The sequence below is a fragment of the Silurus meridionalis genome, chromosome 18 (genome assembly GCF_014805685.1).
Source record: "Silurus meridionalis isolate SWU-2019-XX chromosome 18, ASM1480568v1, whole genome shotgun sequence".
Classification (NCBI taxonomy): domain Eukaryota; kingdom Metazoa; phylum Chordata; class Actinopteri; order Siluriformes; family Siluridae; genus Silurus; species Silurus meridionalis.
Window position 1 is genome coordinate 18,674,047 of NC_060901.1, and position 14,504 is coordinate 18,688,550.

The 14,504-nt window shown below is 41.2% G+C and overlaps 1 protein-coding gene across 1 annotated transcript in view; it reads right to left on the reverse strand.

Moving 5' to 3' along the window:
* Window positions 1-9,570, reverse strand: part of tmem63a (transmembrane protein 63A) — a 29,669-nt gene extending 20,099 nt beyond the window's left edge. The window contains exon 1 of the mRNA XM_046874056.1: window positions 9,187-9,570. The gene's annotated coding sequence lies outside the window, so the exon portion shown is untranslated. The remainder of the gene's footprint in view (window positions 1-9,186) is intronic.
* Window positions 9,571-14,504: the final 4,934 nt, after the last annotated feature.

Below are 14,504 nucleotides of genomic sequence, written 5' to 3' on the forward strand. Positions count from 1 at the left end.
CACACACACACACACATATATATATATATATATATATATATATATATATATATATATATATATGTATATTCAATCTACATGACATTCAGTATGAGAGACAATGAAAGAGAGAGAGAGAGAGAGAGAGAGAGAGAGAGAGAGAGAGAGAGAGAGGAGGAAACCTGTGCTCTGTCACGATGCCCCTTCCCAATGAATCCTGACTGATTGACAGGTCTGCTTGATCTGTCCAATATCGCCCCATGCACGTTCTGATTCGTCTTTCGGTAGCCCTGTGCGACACTGTCTGACGAACAAATTAACCCCGGCAGCGGGCTGCAGAAAGGCCCCGAGTCGGCTAATCAGTGCCTGATTACAGCAGCGATGCTCTGGGAGATGCACAGGCCAAGGGTTCTGCTAGTGATTGGGCTTTCATGGCTCTGCTTTATGTGTGTGTGTGTGTGTGTGTGTGTGTGTGTGTGGGATGAGGTTGTTTTTTTTTTCCCCTCTACCTTTCTTTTTCAATCAGCCCACAGCTCAAGTGGCAGCCGAGGAATACCAGCACAGCACACACTCCTAATCAATGCAGCCATGAGTAGCAAATGAACAGTCAGAATGTGCGTTAGAGCATAAACATAAACATACACATGCATTCTGTATTCACATCCAGACCTTCGATATCTTCCTGTAAACTCTTCGGCTGCGTCTGTTTTTCTGTTTTTCCTGCGGTTCCAGAGGCAGCTAATTAAAGCCCGTGCTAATTTGGACAAATTCTGCTTCTCTGTTTCGGCATTCATTTATCTGTTTACTGTTGCTTTTCCGGACGGATAGTTTTTTTTTGTTTGTTTTGTTTTGGGGTTTTTTTTAGCCACACTTTACATGTTGCTACTACAATGCATTAGACATGGAAACGTGACTAATTGCACATGCATTTGTATGGATTTTCCCACAGACTCAATACGATTGATTTAATATATTAATATATTTCCCCTTGCATTCACTTTTACTGAAGCTTCCTTACCAACATTCATTTAAATCTAAATAAGTGTTTTAAATCAAAAATCTATTTTTTAAGTAATATGTGGGGAGATTAAATATTTCCAGGTTTAGAAATAAACATGAAGAGTTAATAGCCATTAAGGTTTATATTTATTATCTTATGTCGTGCACTGGTACTTTGATAAATTGGTGCAGTGGCACGTTGGTGTATTGGTGCATTCGTCAATTTGTTCAATGGTGGATTGGTGCTTTTGCGCATTGCTCAACTGGTGTATTGATACATTTGTGTATTGGTGCATTGGTACATTGGTGTACTGCTGTATTGGCATATTGGCATATTGTTGCATTCGTGAATTGGTGGATTGGTGCTTTGGCGCTTTGGTAAACTGGTGTGTTCAAATATTGGTGCATTGTGTATTGGTGCATCTGTGCATTGGTGTATTGGTGCATTAGTACAATGGTGTATTGGTGTATTGGTATATTGGTTTATTGCCATGTTAGTGCATTCGTGAATTTTTTTGGATTGGTGCTTTGGCCCGTTGGTAAACTTGTGTATTAAAAAATTGGTGCATTAGAATATTAGTATATTGGTGGATTAGTCTATTGCTGTATTAGTGTATTTGTGTATTGGGGCAATAGCGTATTGGTATATTGGTGCATTGGTGTATTTGTATATTGGTGCATTTTTGTATTGGTGTATTGGTATATTGGTGTATTGGTGCATTGGTGTATTGGTATATTGGTGTATTGGTGCATTGGTATATTGGTGCATTTTTGTATTGGTGTATTGGTATATTGGTGCATTGGTGTATTGGTATATTGGTATATTGGTGTATTAGTGCATTAGTGTATTTGTGTATTGGTACATTGATGTATTAGCATATTGGCGCATTGGTGTATTACTGTATTGGTGCATTGGTAAACTGGTGTATTATTACATTGGTATATTGGTGGATAATGTATTTGTGTATTAGTGAATTGATACATTGGTACATTGGTGCATTGGTATATTGGTGCATTAGTGTATTTTTGTATTGGTACATTGGTGTATTAGCATATTGGTACATTGGTAAACTGGTGTATTATTACATTGGTATATTGGTGAAAAATGTATTAGTGTATTGGTGCATTGATACTTTGGTGCATTGGTATATTGGTGCATGAAGTATTGATGTATTGGTGCATTGGTGTATAAGTGCATTGGTACCTTGGTGCATTAGTGTACCAGTTCATTGGTGTATTAGCATATTGGTGCATTCGTGAATTGGTGCTTTGGCGCGTTGGTAAACTGGTGATACATTAAGTCATTGTTACATGGTATCTTGGTGCATTGTGCTTTGAAATATTAGTGCATAGTTATCTTGGTATATTGGTAAAATGGTGCATTGTTACATTGGTACATTGCTGTAAGCGTGCACTCTACATTTGTATATTAGTGCATCATTAAATTGGTATAATTGGTAAAAAACATGCAGCATTTTATTGATGCATTGATGAATTTGTTAAATGATGCATTGGTACATTGGCGTATCGGTACATTGTTATATTCCTATATTGGTGCATTGGTATATTTTTTAATTGTTATTCTGGTGCATTGTTACATTGTGATATTTGTGCATTAGGGCACTGGTTTATTGGTGCGTTGATATAGTTATACTGGTTTGGCATAAGTGATCAATTAAGATATATCATCTCCACAATCCCCACAGTCCACAAGCATGCATTTTTTTCATGTAGCAGCACCACCAAAACCAAATAAGCATTTGCATTTCCCATTCCATCCCCTCTCATCCCATTCCCAGAGATGGCAGGAGGTCATATTTTATGTATTGTATCACCGTCTTCCATTTACTTTTATGTATACAATTTAATCTGTACGTGTTGTTGCATCATTTCGCCTCAGCTGCTTTAAGGATCATTTTCTCTCGACGTGATGCCGACAGTTATCGGTCAGATGAATTCACAAATCTGATGCAAGGAGAAGTTTGCCGGGAAACCCAGTCCTTATGTCTTACATGATTCTTGGTTCACTGAGTACCAGCACTGATGATGTCTAACAAGTCTGGAGAGATTGTGCAGAATGGAGAATGTGGAATTTGTCATATTTCTTCTACTGAAACATGGCACAGGACATATCTTTGTGTCTTAGAGACAGGAATTGCATAGAAAGGTGCAGGTTGCTTGTTGGTACCTAGAATCGTGAAGGCAACAAAGGAAAGAAAAGCTACCGAAGTAAACGTTTGGCCTTTTATGACCCGCATCACCTACTTTGTTTAAAAAGAACAGGTTATTTGTTGGTACCTTGAATCGTAAAGACAATATCAGGAGATGAGATTTTACATACAAAGCCTCACAGTTACAGAACTGCGTTCCAATCAGTGTTTGAGACTTAGACACAGTTTTTTAATGGGTATTGAGTGATTTGGTGAGATGAAGATAAACTTTTGCAGGTCAGCAAACAAAAACTTTACCAATAAGTTACACAAGAACTTTTTAATAAATCATATACGACTCAGCCATATGGAGGAGCCTTTCTATGGGAAGATGAGAATACTACCAGTTTCAATTTTTCCCAAAGGTGTTGAATAGGGTTGAGGTCTATAGCAGGTCACTCAAGATCACACTCCAAACCATGTAAATCATAGCTTCATGGAGCTGGCTTTGTGCACCATCATGCTGGAACAGGTTTGGGTTTTAGCACATCCACAGACATTCTATACAATTGTGCGTCTCCAAAAAATGACATAAAATCTATTAAAAATAACTAATCATTCCATTTTATATACGTTTTACTGTTTACAACAAGACGGAGATTTACACTATGACCACTAGAGGGCAGTACATCATCTCGAAGTCATTAACAGCGGCAAGGAGGTGGGATTGAATCTTAACCCCTACAGGTGCTCATTTTATTAATACTTATTCTATTTATTTTTATTTATTCATTTATTTAGATCTATTTGGTAAAGTCACGCCAAAGCCATAAAATAAAGATTTTTTTTGGTTTCTTCCAAGAATCATTCCAGGTTCTACAAAGAACCTTTAGGAAAAGAACCCATTCATTAAAATGTTTTTCTTGCAAACTGTTCAGTCCAGTTTCAGTCAGCTGCTTTCTCAATTAATAAGTGTGGAGAACATTCTTCTACTACAAAAAAACATTTGGATCCCAGGAATGTTCTTCACCAAACTGTTTGGATGTGGTGGCATGAAATTTTCTCTCGGAAACCAAAACCTGCATCAAGCATAACAATGTTGCTGTAGATCTGGAAGATCTTAATTGGCCTGCTATCGAGCTATAATCCGCTTTGAAGACCTTTAAGATGAATTGGGATGCACCCCAGGAAACCTCACCTCCTCATTGTCACTGAATGAGCTACAAACATCCACAAAATCCAGTGGAACATCTTCCCAGAAGAGTGGAGTTTATGACATCAGCAAATGGGAACTAAATGTGATATGGGATGTTCAAAAAGCACATCATTAGTCCACAAACATATGCTCAAAAGTGTTCCAGGTTCACAGAACATCAACATCTGGCCTATAGAAAGGGTCTCTTCATGGATTTTTTCCTTTTTCTATACCTTGGTAGAGCGTATTTATGCTCTGTGTGTTTGTTTTGCTTCCTGTAGGAGTGTGTGTGTCTGTGTGTGTGTGTGTGTGTGTGTGTGTGTGTGTTTACATTTTGTTGTGATTTTTTGTTGTTGTTTAGAGCGCGTGTCTCTTTGACAGTTCCTCTGTCGGATCCCTCGTCCCCTCCTCCCTCACTCTCTGGTGTAGAATAACTCCGGGAGATTACCATGAGATTACCATCTCATTACCATCTCATTACCTCCCCATGCCTGCTGATCAGCTTTACTGATGCAGTGTCAGATTACACCTCGCTTTTTTACTTCTTCTTCTTCTTCTTCTTCTTCTTCTTCTTCTTCTTCCTCTTCTTCTTTCCTCTTCTTCTTCTTCTTCTTCTTTTTCCATCCTCACGATCTTTATTTTTTCTCGATGCCAGACGTGATGTTTATACAAGTAGGGAAATTACGTGTTTCATAGAGCATGGGATTTCAGGGAGCTGTGGGATTAATAGCAATTATTGAGATCTGTCTATCTATCTATCTATCTATCTATCTATCTATCTATCTATCTATCTATCTATCTATCTATCTATCCATCCATCCATCCATCCATCCATCTCTCTCTCTCTCTCTCTCTCGCTCTCTCTCTCTCTCTCTCTCTCTCTCTCTCTCTCTCTCTCTCTATATATATATATATATGTATGTATATGTATATATGTATGTGTGTGTGTGTGTGTGTGTGTGAGTGTGTGTGTGTGTGTGTGTGTGTGTGTGTGTGTCAGTGTAAAGATAGTAGTAGCATTATTTTGCCATAAGTTTGTGGACACCCGAGCATAAGATTGATACAAGTATTTTAAACATCTCATTCTTCTTGTGGACATCCTGTGGAGATTCCTTCCACCCATCCATCCAACCACCTATTTATATCTTTCCATTTGTAATCCATTTATATTTATTTATTTTGGAGTGTGCTTGTGGAGCTTCCACACATCCATCCATCCATCCATCCATCCATCAATCAATCAGCAGAGAGGAAAAAGTCACAACTCGATTTAGACCTCGCATCTTTCCGCACACTCCTGACCAAATTTTCTTTGGAGGTGACTTCTGCCAAAACTGCCTTCTACAAGGAAAACTTGAGGCCTCTGCACAAGATCCTCGTAAGCTTCACAACATCTTCTCTTTACTACTCAACCCCCCTGCTGCACCTGCTCCATCCTCCCTGACTGCTAATGACTTTGCCTCCTTTTATGATGAGAAGATTAAGAAAATCTGCCAGACCTTCACTTCCTCCCCAACAATGATTACACAACACAGAGTGACAATCCACTACGTCTCTGTCAAGCTTCTCAACCTTATCAGAAGATGAGATACTGCAAGTCATCCAATCTTGCAATCCCACCACCTGTCCTCTCGATCTAAACTCTTCAACTATGCTTCAGACCATCACACAAGATCTCCTGCCCTTCATCTCCACAATCATCAATGGGTCATTAACATCTGGCTATGTACCAACTACCTTCAAGCAAGCAAGGGTCATTCCCATCTTGAAGAAACCTGCTCTGGATCTATCAGACATCAACAACTACAGACCGGTATCACTTCTCTTCTTTCTTTCTAAATCTCTGAAACGCACTGTTTTTAACCAACTGTCTGTCTATCTCTCACAGAACAACCTCCATGATCCGAACCAGTCTGGGTTCAAAGAGGCACATTCCACAGAGACGGCCCTTTTGGCTGTTTCTGAGAAACTGCTTGCTGCTTGGTCAGCCAAGCTGTCATCTGTAATTATCTACCTGGACCTTTCAGCAGCATTTGACACAGTCAACCACAAGACACTTTTGTCAACTCTTAAAGAGCTTCGGTATCAGCGGAACAGCATGGGAATGGTTTGCTTCCTACCTGGAAGGTCGCTTAAACCAGGTAACATGGAGGGGATCCACATCTGCCCCGTGCAGGCTCACCATTGGTGTCCCACAAGGCTTGGTACTTGGTCCCCTCCTTTTCTCCCTCTATACCCACTCCATTGGTGAAGTCATATCCTCACATGGGTTTTCTTATCACTGCTATGCAGATGACACTCAACTAATCTTTTCTTTCCCTCCATCAGATACCACAGCTTCTGCTCGGATATCAGCATGCTTGACAGACATATCTTCATGGATGAGTGCTCACCAACTAAAACTCAACCCCAGCAAAACAGAACTGCTGGTCATCCCAGGTGATTCATCTCCAGGTCAAGATCTCCAAATTACACTTCATGACTTTCTGCTCTCCCCTTTAGTCACTGCTCGTAACCTTGAGGTAACTATGGACAATGAACTGTCCTTCTTCCCACATGTCGCTAATGTTGCTCATTCTTGTTTATTTCCTCTCTACAACATCCGAAGGATTCGAACATTTCTGTCCACATAGGCTGCCCAGGTGCTTGTTCAGTCTCTTGTCATTTCAAGACTTGACTACTGCAACTCTCTGCTGGCAGGTCTTCCCCTGAATGCTATTCGTCCATTGCAAATGATCCAAAACGCAGCTGCACGACTTGTGTTCAATCAGCCCAAGTTCTCCCACACAACCTCACTGCTGCGCTCCCTTCACTGGCTTCCAGTAGCTGCACGTATCAGATTCAAAACACTGATGCTTGCCTACAAGGCCAAAAATGGACCAACACCATCTTACCTCAGTGACCTCATCACATCTCGCACTGCACCACGCTGTCTGAGATCCTCCAGCACTGCTCGACTGGTACCTCCTTCTCTTAGAATGAGAGGTAAATACACTTCAAGGCTCTTCTCTGTTCTGGCACCAAGGTGGTGGAATGAACTTCCACTAGATGTCCGTACAGCAGAGTCCCTGACTATCTTCAAGCGACGACTGAAGACCTACCTCTTCCTGAAATACTTAAATGAGCACTTTCCAAGTTTGTAGAATTCGAAGGTTATATTTATATTAAGTTTGTAATCTTGTGTACCAGTGTAGATTTATTCATTACTAGAGATTTAAAGCACTTTTGTACGTCGCTCTGAAAAAGGGCGTCTGCTAAATGCCGCAAATGTAAATGTAAATGTAAATCAATCTATCAATCCATCAATCCATCAATTCCCATTTATATCTATCTATTTTGAAACTATTCATATCTATCTATTTTTGAGCTTTGTGCTTTTGTGTGATTTCCCACATCCATCCATCCATTTTAAATGGTGCTTGTAAAAATTCCAATACTTTTGGCCCCCAATGTGTTTGCAATGTACTGTATATTCTAATATCAACACTGAACATTGACCAAGTGTGGCTCTTTTCTCTCACTCGGTCTCTCTCTCTCTCTCTCTCTCTCTCTCTCTCTCTCTCTCTCTCTCTCCTCTATTTCAATACTGAAGAGAGTTTTATTTAAGCGCAGACTCGAGTGGTCGTGAACAGCAATTTTCCCTAAAGTGCTCCAATCCATCACAGGGACAGGAGTAAGTCCCAGTGGTTAGGATGAGAAAAGAAAGAAAATTAGAGAAAGAGAGAGAGAGAGAGAGAGAGAGAGAGAGAGAGAGAGAGAGAGAGGGAGTGAGAGGAGGATTTCTTCTTATGTGCGAATAATATTTGTTGTGGAGTATCATAATATTCAATTAGCATCTCCCTCTCCTTCTCTCTCTCTCTCTCTCTCTCTCTCTCTCTCTCTCTCTCTCTGTCTCCCTCTCTCTGCTGCTTCTGAAGTTTCCTGGTGCTGCAGGTGATATTTATTAATCTTGTGGAATGGAAACACAGTTAAAGCTAAATGGTGAGACATGTTTCACACACACACACACACACACACACATGCATACATACACATATTTATACACACACACACACACACACACACACACACACACACACACACACACACACACACACACATATAAATACACATTTATATACACAAACGCACACATATAGATAGATAGATAGATAGATAGATAGATAGATAGATAGATAGATAGATAGATAGATAGATAGATAGATAGATAGATAGATAGCCTCGGAGAGTGATGGGGAAGAGAGAGAGCGGCGTGGCCCTGATTAATCCACAGCAATTAGTTTATTATTTTACACTAGTGTGTGTGTGTGTGTGTGTGTGTGTGTGTGTGTGTGTGTGTGTGTGTGTGTAGATAAATGATGGTATGATGTGTGCTGTACTGTTACTGTTAATGGTACATGATCAGTATGTAATTAACACTGTCAGGTAGGTGTGTGTGTGTGTGTGTGTGTGTGTGTGTGTGTGTGTGTGTGTGTGTGTGTGTGTGGTCTAAAGCAGGTGGGAAAAAGCTTCACAAACAAATCAATGTTCTTCCTTGTGAACGAACTCCGAGATTTTGTTTGATCAGAACCAGGTGTGTAAGGAACCAGTCAGCAGGTGCTGATGATCTTTAATTTCATATGTAGGTTGACACCCAGTCATTAAACAGGAACAGCTGTGTAGAAGCTTCAAACTGGGTGAGGAACATCCAAACTCTGCTACTAACGTGAGGGTGTGGAGGACAGTTTCATATCACAGGTGCTACAGCATGGCAACAAGACACAAGGTAGTTCTACTGCTTCAGCACGGTCTCCCAGATCTCGAAGTAGACTGGGGTTCCAAAGCTCTTCTAGAGCAGACTCTTAAAGTATACTTAAATCTTACCCTGAGAGAAGGTGGGAACAGTTGAGCAGTGCTAGAAGATCTCAGGCATGGTGGTGCAGTGGGAGGAGTGATGAGGTCACTCCAGGAACACCCATCTACTGTCTGGAGAAGTCTGGTCAGAAGTGGTCTTCATGGGAGAACTGAGGCCAAAAAGCCTCCGAACATGGAAACAAAACGCAGGAAAACAGAGGAAGTAAGCATGGTGAAGGTTTCCAGCAAGTTCAAAGCTGCATTTCTGCACATGAGATGTGGTCTGGATTATTGGTGACCTCAATGCTGAGATATCAGGCAGATACTTTTCCATCATGCAGTGCCATCTGTGCGTCTGATCATCTTCATAATAAAACACAAACTTTTGATCTCAACATCATCAAGTTTGTCTGGATTTACATGAAGAGACAGAAGGATTTGAGGTCGGTTCTCCGAGATGTTTTTCGAAGAACCTGCCTGCAAGATCTAGTGAAGGCAGAACACATGTTGAGGGTCTGAAATAGAAGAGGAGGAGGAACTGGGGGATTATATGAGGATGAAGAGGTGGAGATAAGAAGAAGAAGGTTGATGGTGAAAAGTGAAGAGGGTGGAAATAGTGACGAGTGAGAGTGAGAGAGAAAAGTGATTGACAGATGGATGGAGTGAAACAGGAGGCCAGTGGAGGAAAAGAAACAAATTTGTCACTTTGCTGTCAGTCCCAAATTTTTAATGTTGCTCTCTCTTTCTCTCTCATCACTCTCTCTATCTCTCTCATTTCTCTATTTTCTCTCTCTCTCTCTCTCTCTCTCTCTCTCTCTCTCTCTCTCTCTCTTCTTTCTTCACCTCTTTTCATTATGTCTCTCTCTGATCTCACTCTTGTCTCTCTCATCATTGTCTCTCTCTCCATCTCATCTCTTGCTCACCTCACTATCTGTCTGTCTGTCTGTCTGTCTGTCTGTCTGTCTGTCTGTCTGTCTGTCTATCTATCTATCTATCTATCTATCTATCTATCTATCTATCTATCTGTCTATCTATCTATCTATCTATCTCTCTATCATGGCCATCGACCTCCTTTTGCTGTGTTGAGTGAGCATGTGTGTGTGTGTGTGTGTGTGAGCATGTGTGTGTGAGCATGTGTGTGTGTGTGTGTGTGTGTGTGTGTGTGTGTGTGCGTATGAAATAAGACTTTTTCCTAAATCTTTTTTTTTTATTCTTTTCCTTGTCAATGTCTATGAGGCAGATTTTTTTTCAGAGCATCGCACAAATCAAGCACAACACAAAGGAACGCGCCATAAGTACACTTCATGGTGCACTTCTCTCTCTCTCTCTCTCTCTCTCTCTCTCTCTCTCTCTCTCTCTTCTCTCTCTCTCTGCACATGTGTGTGTGTGTGTGTGTATGTGTGATAGCTGTTGTGCAGTGATATGGGCTGAACACACACCCTGAAGTACAAAGATAGTAAAAAAAGGCATTTGGATTTTTCTTTTTTTCTCTTGCACACACACACACACACACACACACACACACACACACACACACACACACACACACACACACACACACTTTCTCTGATAGCAGGCTGCTTGTCAATCATCTCAGCGTCAGGAGCGTTCACTCAGGACAGGTGTGTAGCGTCGAGAAATGCGACCAAGGCCAAAAACAAATGATAAAAAAGAGTGAACCTGAAGACACTGTGCTCCCTCTATCTATCCATCCATTCATCCATCCATCCATCTATCCAGCTCTCCTCCCTGGTCTGTCTCTGGCTCTAGATGTTTGACTGACAGGCTGCCGGAGATCAATGTCTGGCGAAGGCGAGCAGGCGGGCTGAGGGTGACCGACCTGGAAGAACAGTAAGAGGGTTTATCAGCAGCGCTTAAAGCAGGGATGGGGTGAAACGTGGAGGAAGGAAGGGAGGGAGGGATGTTAGAGATGAAGAGAGCAAATGGAGGGGGGCTGATGAGAGGAGAGGAGGAGGTGAGTGAAGGAGAGGAGGTTAGGCAGTGGAACAGAGCAGCTGCAGCAAACCTTGGACCGAAAGGGGAGGCGGGGAGAGAGGGGGGGACGGGGTGGGAGGACGGAGGGATGGGGGAGGACGAGGTGGGGGGAGCTCGTGCACTGCCGGCATGGGATGTGACTGGATTCTCAATCAGCCCCGAGCCTGCAGCTGAGAAGCGGAAAATACTGCAAACACACAACAGCACGCAGGCTATTGTCAGTTTCCGGGTTCACACATGATGCTAAAAAAATCATATATATCGAATCTAACATACCTCAGATTGTCAAAACGTATCAGGATACCTGACAAGAACCCAAGCGCTTGAAGGCATGAAGATATGGGTTGGAATGGAAGAGTGGCCTGCTATAGAGCTGTAAAGCCTATTGGGATGAATGTAAACGCTGACTGCACCTTCCTCACCTCACCTACATCAGTTCCTGACTTTACTAAAATGAAATCTCCACAAAATCGTGAGGAGCATCTTCCAATAAGTGTGGAGGTAATTATAAGAGCAAATGGGAACTCGTAATGTTCGGGAAAAAAAACCTATCGATCTTTTGCTCATTTGTCCACAAACTTTCGGACCAATATATATATATAAAATAGGGATGGTAAGATTCAAGATCAGCGCATCAGCAAAAAAGTTTCGAACATATTTGCGTCGCGCAAAAACGCTTTATTTCTATATAATTATTAGCAGTTGTGCTACACTTTTGATAATTTTTGGAAAGCGGGCAATAATTTGGCACCGATATCTTTCAAGCTCGATTGATTTCTCCAATCGGTTTCTTGGAGCAGAGAGCGCGTTCTCTCGGCACTGCCGGTGCTTTGATGGCGTATGACGCATCGCAAAGCTACGGAGGCTGAGGAATGTCCTGGGAGTCGCACAGAATACAGATTTACATGGCAGAGGTAGAGCTGCGCCTTCCTGCAGAGACAACAAGAAAAGAACATCTGGGTTTATTATTATTATTATATTTTTTATATATACTGTACATATATATTAGGGCTGTCAAAATTAACGCATTTTTAATGCAAATAAATTTTAACGGCATTGCATTCGCCGCATAATTTATTTGTTTCACTGATTTTTCCCACGGAAAATAGGGAATTGTTTTATGTTGATATAATGAAATGTATCAATAAAAATATAATGATTCGTTATAAAATTAAGTAAAATGTTAATAAAGTACAGTACTGTATACTTAAAATAGCATTTTTGCAGTGGCGTTTGTTTATCGCCGATTTTGGGCCGTAACCGCCGCGATAAACGCGGGATCGCTGTACATAAATAAATATGAATAAATATAAAAAAACAGATGCAAAATTACAACCTTCAACGCAACACGCATTTATCCACGTCGTCCTCTCTATACTCAGATAGAATCAAATAACATCTTGTGCCAAGTCTCAAATCAAGCACCAAAATTCGCCATGGTGCGCAATTAAAACCGTCCGTGTGGAAACATAGTCGAAAGTTCAGTTTGGTGTCTTGATGATTTGCGTCATTTAAAAAAACACAATTTATTTACAAGGATAGTTTTTCTTTCGAACGTTATCCGAAAGCGTGCGCTATGGCCCACACGGTCTCCACCAGACATTTGCTGACCACCGAGCGCTTCCTGAACTTCCTGTCCTTCCTTGCAGCGCCCCCGAGTGTTTTTTATTTCCCTTTAATTTGTTGCATGTCTATAGATCCAGGTTTCAGCAGGCAACTCTGAAAATACCACTCACGCACACACACACACACACACACACACACACACACACACACACACACACACACACATCAGCTACTCATTTACAGCATCCATTGTCCCCGCAATTCTATAGAAAGCACTCCAGAAGTCGTACTTCCTGCTTGAAATCGTGCCCAAATACACCCGTGGTGCGTTTCTACAGCCTGATTGCACGCTCTTTACAGATGCACATCTTGGACGCCGGCCAGACGGCGAACAAATGACGTCTGTGTCATCAGTCCAGATCCGTCCAGCAGCGCTGAACCCTTCGTAGCCGCGTTTAGCCTCAGTGAATAAAAATAAATAAATCAATCAATTCTGTCCTACAAGTGCGTTGGCTTGAACTCAAGTTCGGCTCGTGTTGGCTGAAGGATAATGAGGTTACGAGTGAAGTATACAGTTGTGTGTGTGTGTGTGTGTGTGTGTGTGTGTGATGATGTTTGCAGTAAATAATCCTAAATTGGAACATTGAGATCAGGTAGAGGAATGTACTGGATTGAGAACGCATACACATCCAAGACCTGCTGCAAACCTTCACACACACACATACACATACACACACACACACACACACACACACACACACACACACACACACACACATATACACACACACTCGGCTTCTGCCTTCATCTCTCCTCCATCAATCGCTCGTCTGTCATGGTGTGAAAGCAGCCAATCCATCACGGGTTAGAGTTCGGGGGCAACTCGGCTCTGAGAGTTCGAGTCGTCCCCCATTCAAACCCATCCCTCCCTCCATCCCTCCATCCATCGACTCCTGAACACGCAATGTACTCTAAAATGCATGGAGTCGGACACTGGTTCATGTACACACTCCGTTTCGGGTGATGAATGTCCCCAGGCTGTGTGAGGAAGAACAAAAGTGTCTAGATGCGGAAGGACGTGATGGCATGCTAAACGACAACGACTGAAAATGAAAGTGACGTGCTGGAACCTTGTTCGGACGTTCTGGGGATCGAACGTTCTTCAAAAACATCCATCCTGTCGGATCAGAACGTTTCGGTCACTGAATGCGTGAATCCGGCCTGCACGTTACCTTCTATTTACACCCCTGAGAAACAGGAAGTTGTGGAAATTAGACTTCAAATATACATTTTATTTCACACATGAATGTTTCAGTTCGTGTTATCGTCGTGCTGCCAAAAGTATTCAGACACACAAACCCACAATCTTGAAGGTGCACAATTGTAAAGGAGATCTTCGGAGCATGGAATTTTTCCTTCTCTTGAACTACAAGAACACGAACCTGATCCAGAACGACAATGCACCTGTGAACAAAACCAGCTCTATGAAAATAGGAGTGAATAGGAGTGAATAGGAGTGAAAGATCTCCTGCTACTGAGCTGAACACCAACATAAAACACCTTTGAAATTTTATTGTAGGTTTGTTTGTTTATTTGTTGGTTTTTAATCAATTATTTATTTTTTTATTTTTTATTCTTTCTTTCATATTTATATTTATTGTTGTTGTTATGTGTTTTTGTCTGTTAATAACTGATTTAAAAAAACATTTAAAAAAGAAAAAAAGTAATAATAATAATAATAATAATAATAATAATAATAATAATAATAATAATAATAAATGAAAAAA